This window comes from Sturnira hondurensis, unplaced genomic scaffold, assembly GCF_014824575.4.
Source record: "Sturnira hondurensis isolate 20B ecotype Veracruz unplaced genomic scaffold, ASM1482457v3 Scaffold0015596, whole genome shotgun sequence".
In the NCBI taxonomy this organism is placed as follows: domain Eukaryota; kingdom Metazoa; phylum Chordata; class Mammalia; order Chiroptera; family Phyllostomidae; genus Sturnira; species Sturnira hondurensis.
Genome location: NW_028088227.1, coordinates 17,591,619 through 17,606,642, shown reverse-complemented (window position 1 = coordinate 17,606,642; position 15,024 = coordinate 17,591,619). Strand labels below are relative to the sequence as shown.

The 15,024-nt window shown below is 39.9% G+C and overlaps 1 long non-coding RNA gene across 1 annotated transcript; it reads left to right on the top strand.

Annotated features, from left to right (window-relative positions):
* The first annotated feature begins 5,472 nt into the window (after positions 1 to 5,472).
* Positions 5,473 to 9,494, top strand: LOC119000313 (uncharacterized). The gene is made up of 2 exons (XR_005069290.1): positions 5,473 to 5,527; positions 8,600 to 9,494. It is a non-coding gene; the product is annotated as an uncharacterized LOC119000313 (long non-coding RNA).
* The last annotated feature ends 5,530 nt before the right edge of the window (positions 9,495 to 15,024 follow it).

Genomic DNA, 15,024 nt, shown 5'->3' with positions numbered 1-15,024 from the left:
GATTTTAAAGGATATCTAAATCTTAATAGTGGTCATAGATGACCTACTTGATCACTGGATGGCTCATTGCAGGCTCCAATAATTTCGTTGCTATGATTAGTAAAAGTTGTTAGCCAAGAAAAGCCTTAAAAATACATAGGTTTTCTACTTTATTTATCCTCAGGTTAAACACTGCTTTACAGTTATTTTTCAATGGATCCAAGGTATAGAATTGCTATACAGTGATCTATGGCTTCGGGCGTGGGCGAGGCTGGCCCGCTGCCTCACTGTGTGTGAGGAGAATGTTGGTCAGCCAGGAAAACCCCTGCTTTCACTCTGGTTTTCAATTGTAGTTTGTCCAGCAAGTCAGACAACCAAGGTGAGTTAGAAAATTCTAGAGAGTCACAAGTCCACCTCAGGGCATGTCTTTTACTACACGGGCCAAGAAGGATGCAGTGGGGACTTTCACCCAGTTCGGCACCTTCGGCTGGGAGATCTGTCTGTGCAGCTGTGGAGCCTCAGGCTGCTGGGTGCAGACAACGGGGCCGAGGGGCGAGCTGCAGGGCAGAAGAGGCACTGTGGCAGAGGAGAGGAAGCAGCCAGGATGTTCGGGGAGCACGCTGATTGAGGCCTTCTAGGGCCTCCCTAGGGTGACAAGTGGATTCAGCAAGAGAGGGGCTGAGTACGTGTGGGCCGGCCGGTGAGAGGAGCCTCCCACCCTGCCAGCCACTGGAAAAGATCATTCTTGTCACAGCCCTTGTCCTGGTTTCCCCATTTCATCTCCTCCATCAAGAGCTGCCCCCTGGAGAAGAGGGAAGTCCTGACCCCTAGTTAGCCTTCCTCGTGAAGAAAGCTGCAGAAGAGAAAAAACTAAATAGAGAGGAAAGACAAAAACATTGAAACAAGGTAGTATTTGGGGAGATGACAATGATTTACATAAGCTGCAAATAATGATTATGAAGAAAATGATGTGAAAACAGCTACTCACAATATAAGAAGTAAAAATATTTTTAACACGTCATAAAAAGACTGTACTCAGAGGTTCCGTATTTTTTTAATATATTTTATTGATTATACCATTACAGTTGTTCTATTCCCCCCTTCATTCCCTTCCCCCCGCACACTCCCTCCCCCACCATTCTCCCCCCTTAGTTTATAACCACGTGTCTCAAGTTCTTTAGATTCTATATTTCCCCCACTATTCTTGCTCTCCCCCTATCTATTTTCTACCTACTCTCTATGCTATTTTCTGTACCTTCTCCCCCCTTCTCCTCCTCCCACTCCCCTGTTGCTAACCCTCCATGTGTTCTTCATTTCTATGGTTCCACTCCTGATCTAGCTGTCCTCTTGGTTTGCTTTTGTTTTAGGTGTGGTTGTTAATAACTGTGAGTTTGCTGTCCTTTCACTGTTCATATTTTTCATCTTCTTTTTCTTATATAAGTCCCTTTAGCATTTCATATAATAAGGGCTTGGTGATGATGAACTCCTTGAACTTGACCTTATCTGAGAAGCACTTTATCTGTCCTTCCATTCTAAATGAAAGTTTTGCTGGATAAAGCAATCTTGGCTGTAGGTCTTTGGATTTCATGACTTGGAATACTTCTTTCCAGCCCCTTCTTGCCTGTAAGGTCTCTTTTGAGAAATCCGCTGACAGTCTGATGGGTACTCCTTTGTAGGTGACTGTCCCCTTATCCCTTGCTGCTTCTAGGATTCTCTCCTTCATTTTAGTCTTGGCTAATGTAATTATGATGTGCCTTGGTGTGTTCCTTCTTGGGTCCAACTTCTTTGGCACTCTCTGAGCTTCCTGGATTTCCTGGAAGTCTATTTCCTTTGCCAGACTGGGGAAGTTCTCCTTTATTATTTGTTCAAATACATTTTCCACTCGTGGCTGTTTCTTTCCCCCTTCTGGTACCCCTATAATCCGGATGTTGGAACGTTTAAAGATGTCTTGGAGGTTCCTAAGCCTCTCTTCATTTGTTTGAATTCTCATTTCTTCATTCCTTTCTGGTGGGATGTTTCGTTCTTCCTTCTGGTTCATTCCATTGATTTGAGTCCCAGTTCCCTTTCCATCGCTATTGGTTTCCTGGACATCTCCCTTCATTTCAATTAGTTTAGCCTTCATATGTTCCTCTAATTTGTGACTATGTTCTTCTAATTTGTGACTATAATCTACCAGTTCTGTGAGCATCCTGATAAATAGTGTCCTGAATTGTGCTTCTGAGAGGCTGGCAATTTCTTGGTCACTTAGAGTTATTGGCTCTGGGACTTTGAGTTCTTCTTGCACCATCTTTTGGGCTGTTCGTGCCTATTCCGTAGCAGGATCGGAGCCCTAAGGTGTTCACTGGCGCAGGGCAATTAAGTCGCTGGGTTGTGATGCTGTATGTGGGGGCGGGGTCAAAGAGGGACTATGGCGTCCTGTCCGCCGCCTGCCGCCTCGGCCCTCACCAGTGCCGCAGCTGCTGCCATCACCGGGCCCACGTGTTTCGTCCCACTGCACACGAGTGTGCCACCGCCGTCAGCCCTCGCCCCCTGGGGCCTGCGTGGTCCGTCTCACTGTGCGCGAATGTGTGACCGCGGTCAGTCTGCCCCGCACCCCAACTGGGTCCGGGCTGCATGCGCACCTGGGTCGGGGGACTTGTCCTGCCCGACCCTGCTCGCTGCTGGCTCCGCCCCTCTTACAGTCCCATTGAACGGTTAGATGTAGTCGGATTTCCGTGTAATTCAATTTTCTGTCCTTTGGTTGTGTCTTTGTTTCTCCAAACCTTTGTTGTATTCAAACTTGTTTGTGGGAGAAGGCACAGTGTTTCCACCTATGCCTCCATCTTGGCGGAAGTCCCGTATTTTTTTCTTTTACTTACCTTTTCCTGGTTGTAATGTCCTTGGAAAATATAGAAAACTACAAAGAAACAAAAAGCACTCTAAATCTCTTACCATAGGAAAGATTACATCTGGTATACTTCCTTTCAGATACGTACATTTAAAAATAAAATTTAGATCATACTTTATAAAGTTTTATATCTTTCTTCTCCCCAAATATTAATTTTTGTGAATGTATCCCACAGAATCAAATAAACTTTAAAACCATTTTAAGTGGGCCTGTTGTATTTGATTGTCTGGATAAAATTCCCCCCTGTGGTTATAAACACTGCACTGTGCATCGTGCAGTACCGTGCAGTTAGAAGTAACAGACTCAGTGTTCACGTGGCAGTATGCATGGGCTTTAAGTCCATAATCCTGAGTGGGGGGAGAAGTAGAAAGTGTACAACATAAAGCCCTTTATAATGAACAAAAGCATGTGTGCAGCAAAGCAATTTATACCATACAAGAACATAGAAGTAAAAGGCTCAGTATAAACACTCACCTTAGGACATAGCTTTGACCATATTGACTAAAAGTGAACATACTTCATGCACTGTGACATACAGTTCCACACCAAGGTATAGGCCTGACAGAAATATAGAGATATGTTCATCAAAAAATAAACCAGAAGGTTGTTAGCAACCCTATTAGCAAGAACAAAACTAGGACCTACCCGAATGCGCAACAACAATAGAAGGAAAGTGAACAGGGGTAGTGTCACAGCAGTAAGAATGAACAGTCTTCAGCTGTGCACAAAAACATAGACAAATCTCAAAAATGCAATGTGGAACTACAGAAGCCAGACACATACAACATACAACTGCACATACAACTGCAAATGGTACGGTTCTGTTTCTTTAATGTACAAACTCAGCAAAAATCATCTCCTCTGCTGAAAACCAGGATAGTGGCTCCCCTGGGCTGCCAGTGGCTAGAATGAGACCCAAGAAGCCTGCCTGAGGGCTGGCAATGTCTGCCTCTTGATCCTGGGGCAATTGCAGACAAGTGAAATTGTCTGTATTTCTGATACTGCAATCAATGCAAAGGATTTTCTTAAAGCTGTGTATTAAATCCATTAGAATGGTTGCCCGTCGAAGAGGAAATAAAAGAGAGCAAATGAATGAATTTCAAATGTATAATTTTCAAGAACTTATCACTAACAAATAACAAAGGATGTCTTAATTTTATTATGAGTTTTAGAAGAGTAAAGTATTTCCTTTTGCTTCGGAGCACTTTACAAAACTTGTGGCAGAGAATAGCATTAGGTTAGTGACTAGATAATGTCCTGTTATCGTGAATTTGGGTAAATTTTAATACCTCTTCAAAGGTGAAATTAACGTGTAGTAATTATGATTCAGAGGTTACTTACTTTGCCTTAAAATGTAATGTTTTGATAATTGCACCTTTGTTCCATTTTTATTTTTAGAACATAGTATTCATTTCCCTTTTTCTTTTTCTGCATTTTAACCTCAACATCAACCTTTCCGAATGTTGTTGGAGGCAAGCAATCCCAGGCACATCCCGCTGGAATGAGGCATTTTTTCTTCCAGAGAAACCTGAACAGATTAGAAATGCTTCTGATTTTTAATTCCCTACCAAGTGTTACTAGAAGAGTTGTTTTAGGTTATCCCGGTGACATTTATTAAGATCAGAAGGTGCGGAGATAAGACCATCAGAAATGTTTATTTTACCTAACTATTTAAACCCTCCCACACCTGCTTAGCTCAGTGACCCTATCTTATAATTGCCTATATCAAATGGTTAGGGGATATGAAGGCAAAAATAGACCAGCAGAAGGAAAAAGCACTTGGTTTTCTTTCATGTCAGTTTTCATGGTTTTAATTGTATTTAATGGATAAAATGAAAAGAATTTCACTGAGTTATCTGTTGATGAGTGTATCGCTAGACATATAGGGAAGTTCTCACCAGGCACTCTAATTTTATTTTTTAGTATTATAACTTTAATTAAAATCAGGGTTTAATCCATGAATGATTTTTCGTATCCTCCCATTTCTGTTTTGGAAAAAAAGATGATGAGTTTTACAGAGAAAGTCAACTTGCCTTCTTATGTGACTAAAAAATAATTTTACAAATACATAGCAGTTGAATCATTTCTTAGTATATTGTTGCTTTTCCTTTCAGTTTTAAGCCAAAACTGACCATTAATGTTTGGAAACAAGATTTACAAACTGAAGTACAATTTTAGAATGCTGTTTGTTTTAAATGAACTACAAACTCATTCCTGTGGCAAACTCCTGCTTTGTGTGTCCTTAACTTCCCCTAACTGCTCATTTTTGCCAAAATTGAATACTAGCTCAAAACATCAGGTTCCAGTAGACCTCATCAGGCTTCTTTGTGCGTATGTATAAACATTGCGTGGTGAAATGAATACACACGTATATAACTCATCGTCCTCTGAGAACACTCAATGAATAGGAACCTAGAGTCAGGTGCCCTGTCGTTTACTAAAGCCCCATGGAAAACCCTACTGCAGTAGCTATGCAAAGTTCTGGTTAAACATTGTCCTAGCGTTTGCACTACTCCGTCTGTTGTTTTTACGCTCAAGACTCAGCCCAGGCTGGAGGCAGTATTGACTCTGTAATTAAACCATTTTACCCTCAGAATTTTGTAATCACTGCATTTAAAACCATCTGTCGTGCTGAGAGGGTAAACTCTTTTTCCTTTCAAGGTAAAGAAAAAATCTACAATGGCTTTTTTTTTTTCTTTTTTTACTTTCACAGTCCTGATTTTAGGGCCTTGATTTGTTAACAAATCAGTAGGAAAAAAGTAGTACATTCTCTGAGTGATGGAAAAGTAAGCCTGTCACAGAATTCAAAATAAATGCAAAAGAAAGTACTGCTCTTTTTCAAAGGTATATTGTTTCCTCTCGTACATGCAGAGCTATTACGAATTTATTAGAGGATGAATAGTGTGGTATTAAAGACAGGCTTTGGTTGTTTCAGAGCACAAGGAACTTTCCTTGTTAGCTGGCTACGATATTTTTTGAGTGTGTGTACTTGTAATGGGTGGTTTGGTGCTTATTACAGTCAAGAGGGCCCATGAACACAGCCGAATGTTCAGGCAAGGGGAAAGAGTTTTGAAATAAGTAGCTTATGAAATGTGCTAGCTGAGTGGTGATGTAGGATCTGCAGGCCTGCCTTGATGTTCCAGAAGGAAGAAGCAGAAAAGTGGCCTTTACCCATGGTGGACATGAGTGATGTCTGAACTGCCATAAATGACGCCTTTTGCATTTGGGAGATGTAGCGAAAAGAATGTGAAAGTAGGAAGTCATGGCCCTGTCACTTTTAAGCTTGTGGACTTGAAGTTGCTTGACCTCCCTAAATGGAGGTCCCCTCACCTATAATATAGTGAAGATAAAAGTACTTCTGTTGCAGGATCACTGTGGGGTTTTATGATATAATGTGTAAAGTACCTGCTACAGTGCCCAATATGTAGGAAGCATAAAAAAATTACATGTCTTCCCTGGCTGGTGTAGCTCAGTGGATTGAGCACGGGCTTGAGAACCAGATGATCGTGGTTCGATTCCCAGTCAGGGCACATGCCTGGGTTGCAGGCCAGTTCCCAGCAGGGGACTCACGAGAAGCAACCATACATTGATATTTCTCTCCTTCTCTCCTCCTTTTCTCTCCTTTCTCTCCTTTCCCCTCTAAAGATAAATAAATAAAATCTTTTAAAAAATTACATGTCTGTCTCAATTCATTGATCTACTTGAAACCAAATCCTTGAGGCATTTTGTTTTAAAGTTTTAGTGTAATTGACCAATAAAAATAACTGGATCTAAAGTTTAATAGTGCATTTCTAAAGCAATTTCATAGTTCTCTTTGGCTGACATCTCTTCCATATGTTCATTTTGGGAAAGAAACAAAACAGGAAAAGTAATTAACAACTATTGTAAAATGTATTTTTTAAAGATTTTATTTATTTATTTATAGGCAGAGGGGAAGGGAGGGAGAAAGAGAAACATCAATATTTCTCTTACATTCCCCCTACTGGGGACCCAGCCTGCAGCCCAGGCATGTGCCCTGACTGGGAATTGAACCAGAGACTCTGTGGTTCACAGGCCAATGCTCAATCCACTGGGCCTCATCAGCCAGGGCATTAAATTTATTATGAATTAAAAGCTCTCTGTAAATAATTTGGAGACTCTGGAGGCTCAATTCAGTGATTCCTCCTAAACAGCTTATGTCAAGTCAACAATAGCAGACTAGAACACGGGACAAGGGTGTAGTGAGGTTCAGGAGAAGGCAAGATGGGTGGAGGCAGGGCAGAGTGACACTCCTAGGCAGAGTTGTAGTATCTCAGAATTCAAGCTTCAACCTCATGGTGCCTAGCTTTTACCCTTAACTCTGCTGCTTACTAGATGTGTAACTTTAGGGAACCCACCTGACATCTTCAGTACACAGTTGACTCATCCGGAAAATGGAGTGAATGCTGATAGTACCTATCTCATAGGGCTGACTTAACTAAGATCTAATAGAATCAGATTTATCCTCTTAGTATGGTCCTGGAACAGAGAAGGCACTCTGTCGATTTTGTTTTTCTTACCAGAGCACCGTCACTATGTGACAACTGCCTGTTGAACATTGCGATTCAAAATAAGAGAGTTGCCACTGACCCCATGAAGGTTCTGAAGTAGTTAAGAGCATCCAGTTTCTCTTGTAAGGGAAACTCATCATCTGCCAAACTAAAGGATTGTTTTTCTATGATGATGTTACTATAACCATGTTAACAGGACTTATTACAAAAACCATGTTTATGCCAGATAATTAGTAGGTACAAGATTCTTTTTGCCCTAAAATAGAAGATAAAGAGTAATTTTCCATTAGCAGCACTCTGTGCTAGGACTTAAAAATTGCTTAAGGAGTATGCATTCAGTTGAGTTATACGTAACCGATCCTCAAAACCGTGGATGTTAGAGAGGGTTTACATGGCAGTTCTGATTAAGAGTTGTATGAAGAGACCAACAAAACTTTCATTAGATTTTGTCTTGTATGTGTTTAGAAAAATAAGATATGAATAATTTTATTTTTAATCTGTTGCGATAAGCATATAATAAGTATTTATAACAATAGTTTCAAAAAGTCTGGTACCAATAAAAAGTAAAGTCAATCCAAGGGCATGTTAGGATATTTAACTGTTCTAGAAAGTTAATTAATACAAATTGTATAAGAAATGTGAAAGCATATCTATAGCTTGAAAAGGACCTGAAGCTAACATGAGGAAAAGAATTTCAAAGAAATTGAACTATTTTGACAACTACCGGGATTTCTAACCACGTACACAATTCTGCAGAATGAAAAAAAATCCTATTTCCCATTTGATAATTGGTTCAAAAAAACTACACGCTCTAGGACTCTGAATATTTTAGGGAAATTTCTATTTTCCTGAAAACTTAATCAGGGTTATAGTTTCCATGGGATAGGATATTTTACTTGGTTGAGAACTAGGTGCTTTCATGAACCACCAAGCCTCCTATCACGGCCTAGCAAGGGGTCAGTGGGGCCTCCTGGAGCTGTGGGCAGACTCCTTCTCCTTAAGTGCGGGAGGTGGGAGAGGCAGGAGAAAACGCCTGAGGGTCCCCGTGGAAGGAAACTGTGGGACCAGTACAAACTACAGCTAAAACATCAACCTGATACTGCTTGGAAGTTACAAGTATGCCTTTAGATTTTTACGTGAACATATTAATAATATGTTATCATTGGCCTCTGTCCAATTCACATACTTTTCTTGTTCTTATCAGCATAGATAAAATGAGGTAAACCAGACGTGAGAGAAAGCACGGGAACCCATCAGCTGTGCATCAGACGCCCGATTGTTCTCCTGTGGCTCTGCCCTTCTGGCCAGTCAGCCAGTCACAAAGGGTCAGCTTTGATCTGAATCTGACTCTGTTTGGCAAAGCCAGTTGCAGATGCTCTTCATGGAGACAGCAGATTACAGACAATGCCATGCTGAAGAGAGGCTGTCTTGCCATGGATACGCTGAAAGCTATCTCTTCATCCTGGGATATGCTCGTTCCAAGGAGTCTCGGAAAGAGGCAACTGTGGAATGGAAGGCATGTATCTATCCCACTTACAATATCTCTTTGAGAGAAACCAAATTTAGCAGCAACAACTAAGTAACAAATTGCATATGCCATAAAGTCACATAGATTCAGCAGCAACAAGGACTGTGATGCACCCAGTCAGCTAAATAGGTGCCATTTTTTCCCAGAACACATCCATTTGCTGTTGAAAGGGAGCAGCAATGATAGAATCAGATGATTTAGTTAATTTGTAGGCATGTGATACAAATCTTAAACACCTGTTTGACTTCTGCTCTTCCGCATAACTTAGGAAAGACATCCTGATTTCATTTTGGCCAATAATGAAAGGCAAAATGCCATCTTCACAATTTAGTTCCAAGCAATCTTCTCTACAAGATATATGTGGCTCTAGGTTGCCAAAAAGTACATAGCTCCTTTCTTTGTACTTCAAAACTATACCAGCAGGATTGAGCAAATGACTTTGTCGATGCCAAAAGAAGAGACTGTGAGTTTCATCCTCATGTTAAGCTCTGTGCATTGCGCAGTGGTCAAGACTTCCCTGATTCAGCAGCCCTAGAAATGTCCGATAAAATAGCATGGCATTCCAATCACATTTCTGTTGTGTTATACTTGAAAATCATAGTCTTTAATCTTTTAAAGTTAATGAATAAAACTGAAACCCTTTCTCAGCTTCACTTCCCTTTCAAAATTGAAAGAAGATATACTCCCCTTTAAGACGCACAACCTCATGTTCAGAGTGATGCCACTCTAGGGCTGGCTTGGTGCTTCTCATCCCCTCTCATCAATCCAGTCACTCCTGTCGTTCAATTTGAAAGGTCCTCGCATTCTAAACTTACTTAGTTACCTCCACCAGACACGATCTCCAAAACACTTTTTCTTGTCTAGACTACCAACTATCATTTTAATTGCAAAGGTACAAATGGTATGCTAGATTTGGGTGTTCATCTCGCCTTGCAACAATATAATCAGGCAATGTAATACTTATTTCCCCTTGATTTGGAACTAATAAAATGAGATAATGTAAAAGAGTTTCCTTTAAAAAAAAGGTAAGTACTCAGGGTTTTTCTGTCAACAAATCCGGTTCATCAAGTTCAAACAGGACCTGCTCCGTAGCAGAATTCTCAAGAAAACACACATTAGCCCCTGGTCACTAGAAAACAGTCAACACTTTAATCACCACAACCTAAATCTTAATAATGTATACATTATAATAGAAAATGTATTTTTCTAGTTGCAATAGTAATCAATAAAATGTAATTATTATAGGAAATCATTAAATAGAAAGTCCTCTGTAATTTTCCCCACCCTGCAAAATCACTGTCAATAATCTAAGGCTTAATCCCTTCTCCAAGATTTGTTTTGTTTCTATGTATACAATAAAAATTGTTTTTAAGAAAAATGTTATGTCATGTATAATAATTTGTAATCTGCTTCCCCACCCTCTACCACATTGAGATGTTTCCATGCCTCAGAAGAACACTAGGTTTTAAAATTCATTTGGTGGAAATATTCATTTTGTAGTGCTTGCTTTTAGAAATATCTCACATAAATACAAATATGTGCCCAATATCATCAGCTAGGATGGAAAGCTCAGGGAAGATGGAGAAAACCAGTAATATCTCATCATCGTACAAATGGGCAGACTGCAGAGGTGGTTGTGTGGATCTGTGCACATCCGTATCCTCCTAATATGAAATCAGGAGGAGGAATTGTTCTCTGAATCTCCTTCCATACCCCTTCTTTTTACCCCTTACCCTATTCTTCTTCATTTCTAATCAGGCATTCAGATTTGTTTCTATGTTTTCACTGCACAACACTTATAATTTTAAAAGTTTGAATGTATTGCAATAAAGTATTGTTTTCATTACAAGAGTAAATTATTTATTGTGAACTATGTTCATCCCACTTAAATGTTCTTTTTTTAAAAAAATGAAGTATCTGAGTGCATGGAATGTGCCTGTATTCAGATGATATGAAAATTTATATAAAACTATCTATCTTGTCTTAAGACTTCTTTCTATCTCCCTCTCTTTTTCCTTTCTTCCTCTCCCTGTGGTAACCAGGGCATAAGGGCAGCTGGAACATGTGGCCCTTTATTTGATTAAGGGTAATGATCAACCAAGCCCAGAGGAAGGTAGGTCAGCGTTCCTAGTTCACCTGCAAAATGTAATCTTTTTTACGTGCTCTCCAATTGTGAGTCCATCTGTGCCACCATTAAGAAGGAAAAATCTACAGAAATAAAGGGGCTGAATTCAACAAGAAGTGAATATTTAAAGTTGATTTGAATATGCATAGGTAGGGGCTGCCACTCTCTGAATGGAAATGTGTCTCATTCACTCATTTTTGTGAGTCTGAAAGAGTCATAGATTGGTTATTTTTGTTGTTTGCTTGTTTGTTTTCATTTAAATTTTTTCTCTTGCCTCCTCATTTTTTGTATTTGTAGTTCTCTTGTTTCTTTTTTTAGTTATTAAGCAGAGGTTAGAATTCTGAGGATTATAACAACTAATGCCAAAATGTTGGCATTAGTATATCTGCAATATATGTATATCTGCAATATACGTATATTTACTAACTCATAGTTTCCAGATAAATGGCCTTCATTTGTGAAGAACTAACTATGAGGTTGGGGAGAGGGATTTATTCCAGGGCTCCCTTGGTATTTGTTGCACTAATATGTTTTTTTCCAGTACTTGAGGAAAATTTATACAGTATCTTGGAGTTTCTATGAATCCTAACTATCTTTGGTGTAAATCATTCAAATGATGGTAATACATCGGATTTCCTGAGTTTCTTATGCAACAATTTATCAAACACCACTGGGCTTCCACGTCATTCTGATGCTAAAGTATCTGTCTTTCCTATATCTGATTCTTTATACTGCTTCTGGGGTTTAGGGCTCAGATTATGATGATTAGTAGTGCTCTCTCTACAGACAAGCACCAAAACATAAAATGAGGTATGCCTTGCCAGTGGCTGCTGGCTTGGGAAACTGTATATTCCCACTTCTCAGGATAAGAGTACTGGTGCTTAACAATACTTATGGATTGATATATTGACTGATTACTCTAGAAAAGTCTTCCAGAGCTGCTAGTGGGAGGTAGTCAGTGTAGGCTGTTGGGTGAGGGCAGTGGGTAAAGAATTGTCATGCCAGCTAAGAACTTCAGAAAGGAAAGAGGAGAAGAGAGAAGCAGGAGGGAAGGAGAGAGGGTCACTGATAGAACATGAGATTATTAGGAATAAAAAGAAGAAAAAAAGAATCTAGGGAAGTCATATGTCATTCTGAGAGAGCTGTTTAATGTTGCTATTTTTACACTATGACTTTTAAATTGTATATACACTCATGAAAGTAAGAAGACAAAGCATTACATTTTCTTCTTGTAAAAACTACCACATAATGAGCAGCGCAGGACACCTCACCACATTTCCAGTTCTTACTCTGTCCTGCTGGTCGCACATGGGATGGAGGAGTAAGTCTTAGGGGTGGGCTGAGATCAGGAATAGAGTAAGGGATTTTTCACTAAGTAATTAAAAAGCTGAAAGTTTGATATCTGCCTCTAGACTAGACTGAATGTGCCTAAGGTTTGTTATTGTTTTTTTTTATTTAATTCTTATTCAAGTACAGTTTTCTGTTTTATATTCCCTGCCCTGCCCCCCCCAGTGCTCCCCACCTCCCTCCCATTTCCACCCCCCACCTTAATTATTGTCCATGTGTCCTTTATACTTATTCATGTGAGTCCCTCCCCTTTTCCCCTATGATTCTCTCCCCTCTCCTCTCTGGACCCTGTCAGCCTGTTCCGTATTTGAGTGTCATTGGTCATATTTTGCTTGCTTGTTTGTTTTGTTGTTTAGATTCCTGTTAAAGGTAAGATCATATGGTATTTGTCTTTCACCGCCTGGCTTATTTTGCTCAACATAATGCTCTCCAGTTCCATCCATGATGTTGCAAAAGGTAGGAGCTCCTTCTTCCTTTCTGCAGAATAGAATTCCATTGTGTAAATGTACCATATTTTTCCTTTTTTAAAAGATATTTATTTATTTTTAGAGAGGGGAAGGGAGGGAAGGAGAGAGAGAGAAACATCAATGTATGGTTGCCTCTCAAGTCCCTGCTACTGGAGACCTGGCCCACAACCCAGGCATGTGCTCTGACCAAGAATCAAACCAGTGATCCTTTAATTCACAGGCCAGCACTCAAATCCACAAGACACATCAACCAGGGCTGTTATTGTTATCAGAACTTCTTGCTTCACTTAAGCACGAGGAAAATAATATAACTGTGTATTCTCTGTACATATGTGTGTGATGCAGTAGTTTAAAACCTATCAGAATTCAATTCAGGGAGTCAGGGAATTCTGTGATATGTGCCCATTAACTCCAATTATGCAAAAAAATTACCATATTACAATGGCGTTGAAAACTGAGCTTGTCTCTTGGATGAGGAAAACTGAATCACTTGGTCATTTTGTTGCTGATGTACAAATTAAGGAAAAAGTATACAACCGAACAGGAATCTTTCCTCACCAGTCACCAGGTCCCTTTCATTTTTCTCTGCCAGAATTTTGCAGAAGAACTTGGACGAACAAGGCTTACAAATGGATGAGTCGTATTGCAGACCCTGACAAAGTATGTGAATAGATAACACATAGCATGTGAACAGAGAAAGCCATGGTAAGAAAGTGGGAAGGAAAACAGCAGCAGTGCATTCCCCTGATGCAGCCTAGGCCGGGTAAAATCACCTCGTCCGGTATGCTACCCCATTCATTTTCTCCCTCTCCCTCAAACCTGCAACACCTTCCTCTCTGCCCACTGTTTCTCTGCAGTCCATAAGCTGCTTAAATTTTTTCCAGCCAAAAAGAAGAAAAACAAACAGGTCTCTGTTAACCCTATAGCCCCATGTTTTCAAAAGCAAGGAGTTCACATAGGTTTTTAATAAAATGTTTTCTACTTATTGTCTTCTTTTCTCACTTCCCATTTACAATTCCATCTAAATACATGCAAGCTTCCTTTTGCTTAGAACACTCCACATTACCAAACCCAATGAGTGTTTTCCAAACCTTTTCTTCTGGTGAATCTATACCATGTTGGCCACTATTGACCACCATGTATTCTCACAAATCTCTCCTTCCTTTATGTCAAGTCACAGATTTTTCCATTTTCTGCTCCTACCTCTGACCATTAGTCTCCTTCATGAATGCCTCTCCGTATCTTCTCTTTAAACACAAAATTTTCTCAGGGATTTGTCTTTGGCCTTCCGCTTTGTGCAGTCTATGAACTCTGCCTGGGTGTTAACTTTGGCACCTTATCTTAGTGAGCATCAAGTGTGTATTTCCAGCATTTATGGTTCTCCTGAGTTTTAGACTAGAAATAGCCCAACCCGTGATACCCCACACTAATTTGCATAATATAGTTATGTTTCTTGTCTCTATCCATATATTCCAGACAGAAACACTATACTTCCTCCTATATCGCTTAATCAGTTATTTGTATCATCACATACCAAGTCTCTAGATCACCCCTTTTCTCTTCCAATGTTCTAACCATCGCCTCCATTCCACATATCCCAAAACTTAAGTCTTGTCTTTTCTTATTTTTAACCTACTGAATTTATTGAGTTGAGGCCATCACCACCTTTACCTGGAACATCATAATATCTTTCTTACTGTCTGTACAGATTATGGTACCTCAGGGAATTCCAGGCATAACATTCTTCTCTGAGTTACTTGTAGTCGAGCAGAAGCACAGACACAAAGTCATGTCTCAGAAGAAAACAGTCCCAGCGAGGCTTGGTCTCCTTAACGTAACTTAGCAAAGTTCTTGATGGTTGGATATTGTTGTTTGCACTGACCATGGGTGGAAATTGGATTTTATTTCTTCATATGGATAAATGGAAGATGAGTCTGAATCATTCCTTTACCTAAGGGAATGTGAGATGCAGCTAGCCTTGAAAGCAGAAGGCAAATGAGTTGCTAGGCTATTGAGAGGTGTGTTTGCATGGAGGAATAATTTCAAGAGAGGAAGCCACATGTTCATAACCTCATCAATATTAACTGAACTTCAAAGAATGAACTGTAACATTGACATTGATAGGGGATTTGATCTTCATTGTGTTATTTACTACACAGCTT